The 5,732-nt window shown below is 35.6% G+C and overlaps 1 pseudogene; it reads right to left on the bottom strand.

Annotated features, from left to right (window-relative positions):
* Positions 1–921: 921 nt before the first annotated feature.
* Positions 922–1,582, bottom strand: LOC110216117 (non-selective voltage-gated ion channel VDAC2 pseudogene; annotated as a pseudogene).
* Between the last annotated feature and the right edge of the window lie 4,150 nt (positions 1,583–5,732).

The raw sequence follows: 5,732 nt of genomic DNA, 5'->3' as shown, positions 1-5,732 counted from the left end.
AATATGATACCCATTATACATGTGAAGCCATACAAAACACATTTCTGTATTAGTCATGTTGCAAAAAAACCAAAAACAATATAAAGAAAGTGAAAAACAACCTGCTTTACACTACAGAGTTCACAAGTTTTTTTTCCTCTGGAGGTCTTTAACATTTTTCATCATGGGTCCTTTGGATCTTGTCTTAGATCACTGTATTGAGCAGAGCAAGTAAGTCTTTCCCATTTGATCAGCACTACAATATTGTTACTGTGAACAAGTATCTCTTGGTTTTGCTCACTTCACTTTGCATCATTTCAGATATGTCATCCCAGGTTTTTCTGAAACCATTCGACTCATCATTTCTTCTTCCTTTTTTAATCCGCATATTTATTATTCTTTAAAAAAAAGTTTATGGGATTACTCTAAAGGTTAAGAGGACTTGTGGCACAGGTATGAAAGACGAGCTTAATCTAGGCAACAAGGAAACCGAAGGGAATGTTTGCAAATTGACTTATTTGATTCTAGTTATTAAAGCTTCAACTCCATAAGTACTTGGAGGCACAATTATGCATATTTGTTTTATTCATAATTTGTATTGTTCTAGGATACCAAAAGTATTTCTAATGATGGTGAATTAATAAAATTTTTGTACCTCATTCCAAAACATCCATTAATCCATTTCTTTCAATGGTAATATCAAATTTATTAAAAGGAACATAAAAACAAACATGCACACAAATGTACAGTTTTCATAAAGGTCTATTTCATTATTGGTGGGTAGTGCCATTTAACAGTCAAATACATTTAAATAATATATAGGTGACTGCATTACTGTAGCTTTGGTAAGTAGCTATAGATACAGATAACCAATTTAACTAGAAGCCAACAAATAACTGTCTAAATATTTAATATGTAGCTCTTATTTGGATCATCCCTTGTTTAGACCATCTCTCTTAGAAATAAGACATCTAGGTTTACAGAAGTATCAAGATCATGACATGCTTCCTGATAAATTGAACCTCCAAATTCTGTTCCATCATCAACATTAGTATGTAGTTGGAAGACTCCAATCCTGTAGCCCATTGCAAAGTTATTCCTTGTTAACTTTGACTTGGCACTATCAAAGGTCATCTGGTAGCCAGCAAGCCAGACTTCATGACCAAAAATGACTGACCCATGAATCGCAGGTCCAATAAAATCAAAGTCAGTGTTACAGCCAAGGTTTATGCCCATTTGTAAGCAGAGTATTTTAGCACTTTTCTTTCCTGTGTTTGGTGAGAAGGTAATGTCAAATATCAGCTTCAAACCTTGACAAATATGATATTCAATTGTGATTTCAGTTCCCACAGTGTTATCTGTTCCATTTTTCTCTGAAAGTCAGACCATACTCACACAATTTGTATTTGGTCTTCAAAGTTCCAAAAGCTTTTCCAATGATAAGAATTCCACTCCACTGCAGGACTTTGTTTTCATATCCAGTTTCACCAACCCAAAAGCCAAATCCTTTGTTTAAGATATCTCTGGCAGCTTTGCCAAGGCAAGCATATGATGGAGGGATAGACATCGTCGGATGCTGACAGTTCTGCAGGTATGATGACATGGTAAGGCAGAGGAAAGGGCCATCATTTCTTAAGGCACAGTAGTATTCTGTTACAACCACATACACAATTTGTTCAGCCATTCTCCAATTGATGGGCATCCTGACAATTTCCAATTCTTTGCCACCACAAAAAGAGCTTTTAAATATTTTTGTATGTGTGAGTCCTTTTCCTTTTCCTTTTATCTCTTTGGTATTCAAGCCTAGTAAATGTATTGCTGGGTCAAAGGGTATGCCCAGGTTGATAGCCCTTTGGGTATAGTTCCAAATTTTTCTCCATAGCTATATTTAATTTTAAAGTGCAGCAAACCCTATTGCAATAGAAGAACTTATCTCATGTATGTTTTGTATGAATGCATCAAGTTTAAATTCCCACAAGTTACAGAACCTTTCCCAAACTTTAATTTTCTCATCTGTAAAATAAAGCTAATAATATGTATACTCACTACCTCATAAGCATACTGAAAGTTTATAATATGGAAAAATTTATATTGCTTTCATTCAACTAACCAATCAACTAATCAATCAAGCACCTAGTTCTGAGTGTAGCTGGTTTTTAATAAATATTTATAACCTGATTGCTCAAGGTTACACAGCTAACAAGGAAAGTAGCTGAGACTAGAATCTAGATCTGATGGGTCTTCTTTGGAGGTGATCCTTTCCACTTCACCATGTTGCCTCCCTGCTTTTTAAGTGTTAATTTTTATTGTCTTTTAGTTATTAATTAATACTTAAATGAATGATAAGATAAAGAAACATTACAAACATATATTAAAGCTGAAATATAAAATAAGAAAAGAAAAAATGTCATGTGCACAGCAGAATGTAAGAGAGGATTCGAAATATATAGCAATCAATTTCCATTTTAAGAAAGCCTGTATATTAACTACTATGCATTTTGTTGAGAGCTGTCCATCTTTTCTTTGCTTCCTTGTAGGGTTTCTTTTGTTCTCTGCTGTACACTTTTTACTTTGTTCTTTTTCCCACCTTCTTCCCCCCTCCAGGCTACAATTAAGCATGGTTATATTTATATATATAGATATATACATACACATATACATATATGTATATGTGTATGTATATAGATATATACATACACATATACATATACATATATACATACACATATGTGTATATAAACATATGCTTTCCCTAACAGATTCTACTCTTAATTTTTATTAGTGCCAATTTTTATTTGACATATGCAAAACTTTTGTTTCAACAAATTAAAAGTGATTTGCCAAGCTTAACGATACAAAAGATCCTTAATGAAAGGGGTTTGGAAAATGTTGAGAGAGGGTTTAGGTACTCAGAAGTATTATTTATGATTCTAAGATCAAATATTTGTTGGAGTCTATTCAAGTTTCTGACTTCTGTTGAATCATGGAGAATTGCCTAGTTGGATGATGAGATGGCAATGTAATGCTTAGGCTGACTAGAGTTTGGGATCCATGGTCCTCAATAGGAAAGCTCAAAAGTAACCCTTGCCTCTTGGATTTCCTTAGCAAATCTTTGGTTCATGTCAACAATGCTGCCTTTTTATAGCCCGGATTTCATAAGGATTACAGATGTAGAGCTGGAAGGGGCCTCAGACGTCATTTTATCCAACTCCATCATTTTACGGATGAGGAGACTAAAGCCCATAGAAATTTAGTGACTTGCTCAGGTCGTACAAGGAGTTGTTGGAGGAGGGATTTGAATCCAAGTCCTCCAGCAACAGAGCTAGACCTCTTTCCATTCTACTACACTTGAAACTCAAATAATGTACTGGTTCTGCAAGAGAAACATTGAGAATAGAAATAGTAAATAAGGATTTCATTGTGAACTTTTGAGTCTATTTTGCAATATAATATGATATAATATAATTGCTATGACATGATATAATATATTAAGAGTTTGTTAAAAATATGTTCCTCAGAGGCAAGAGGCTTATAGAAGAAAGAGTACTTATTCTTGGAGCCTGAACACATGTTGTTGAGTGTTGCCTTTGTTCCCTGTTGACTGTGACCAGGGGGAAGTCATTTTTACCTCTTTGTGGTTGTCATATGGGGCTAATGATACTGGTGCTACCTATCTCAAAGGGTTGTTGTGGGGAAAGCACTTTGTAAACCGTAGAGTGCTATAGTCTACTACATATGTGATTGTAATGGACTTAGCACATGCCTAGAACATCTAATATGGTGCTGCTCATGTGGAAGATACTAGGGAACTGCTTCCAGGAGACTAGAGGAATCTAGGGACCTAGCACATAGTTGGAAACAGTTTGTTTTTCAATTTTTCAATTAACTGAGTAGCTGGCACACTCAGTGTCTTGAAAATGGCTGGACTCAGTATCTGGTGGGGCATTTGCTACCTTCACGACTGAGGCTAAACATGTCTTCCATTCACAACAAGTGGTAAGACGTGGGGGCCTGAGGACTCCCTCTTTCCCGTCCACATTCATTTGCCGTGTGACTCCAAGAAATGGTTTCATGTTTTTGGACTTCATGTTTATTTTTTCTTTCCATTCTAGGTGTAGGGAGTAAAATCTCCAGTGTTGCCCAGGAGATCAAGATGAGCTATAGGAATCTAGGAACCTAAGAATCCAGTCAAGATGCTGCAGGCAGCCAAGTAGTGATACCCTAATGCACTCTAGCATAGCAGAAGCTAGGCACTTCTAGTTCTGGACTTCAATTTACTGGGACTAATTAGTGGGACTAATGTTGTATAGAATCTGATCTAAGATGTGAGCTTAATCTCATCTCATGCACTTAATCCACACATTAACCCATCCCTATCCCTAAAGACGGGTGTGTGAGTGTGTGTGTGTGTGTGTGTGTGTGTGTGTGTGTGTGTGTGAGAGAGAGAGAGAGAGAGAGAGAGAGAGAGAGAGAGAGAGAGAGATGAATGAAGAAGAGAGACAGATAGAAAGAAATAGAAAGAGAGTGAGGAAGTAGTGACAATGAGTTGATAGTTTTTATAAAAATTTGGCTGAGAGAGAAAAGATACAGAATGATGTCTTTAGGGGATGGAAAGATCTGCGGAAAGTTTTATAAGCATAGGGCCAATTTGGGGATATTTAAAGTCAATAGGGAAGGAACCAGTATTGTGAGAGAATAAGAAATAGAGAATAATAGGGAAACACTGAAATTTTTGATTGAGAATGACAAGGTCAGATGGGGTAGAATAGGGAAAGAGGGAGTACTAGAAAGCAAGGTTTATTAAATGTTTGCTATGTGTCAGGAACTGTGTTAACTTCCTATCCTCAAAAAGTTTATATTGTAATGGGAGAAGACAACACATAAACTGGAATGTAGGTACATGAAGAGCGCAGTGAAGAGATGTCTGGGGAGTGCAGTGGAGGTCTGGAGCTTGGCAAGAAAAGGTGAAAGATTAACAATCAGAGCTTGGGGTTGTTCCAATTGTAGAGTTTAAGGTTCTGATGGGGAGATGGTGTCTGAATGGAGAAGGCATAGTGTTGAGAGGGCTGGATTATATTTAGGAAAGTTATTTGAGCAACTATGTAGTGGATGAACTGGAAAGGGAAAGAGACTGGAAACAGGAAGAACAAATATAGTAGTCTATGTAAGAGATAATGGAGTTATAGTTGTGTTTTTCTAAATCAACCCGTTCCTCATTTCCTACACCACAGCAATATTCCAGCCCAATCACATCCAATCTGAGAGATTGCCTATGAAAATCCCCCCCCCACCCATTTTTGCATTCCTCCTATTCTTGGCTACATAGGTTTTATTTATGTTAGAAAATTTTAATGTAAAATAATTGAAATTTCTTTTTTACACTTCAACAATGTTCTCACCTTATAACATAGTTTAAAGGTCTGATACTGCTGAATCTACTTCCTTTAAATATGTCTTCTCCTGGTTTCTTTGAAGTTCCTGACCTTTTGTTCTTCCAGATGAACTTTGTTCTTATTTTTCCCTAACTCAGTAAAATAATTTTTTAGTAATTTAATTGGGATAATATCGAAGAAATAGATTAGTTAAGTAAAATTGTCATTTAAAATTATATTGGACTTACCTACCCATGAACAATAAATATTACTTCAATTATTTGATGTAAGTTATTTTTATAAAAAGTGTTTTATATTTATGTTAATATAGTTCATATTGTGCCCAAACATATAGTTATGTTTGGGTAGATATATACTTAG

This window comes from Phascolarctos cinereus, unplaced genomic scaffold (genome assembly GCF_003287225.1).
Source record: "Phascolarctos cinereus isolate Bilbo 61053 unplaced genomic scaffold, phaCin_HiC Scaffold_4;HRSCAF=312, whole genome shotgun sequence".
Classification (NCBI taxonomy): domain Eukaryota; kingdom Metazoa; phylum Chordata; class Mammalia; order Diprotodontia; family Phascolarctidae; genus Phascolarctos; species Phascolarctos cinereus.
This window is presented reverse-complemented; position numbering and strand designations above follow the sequence as displayed.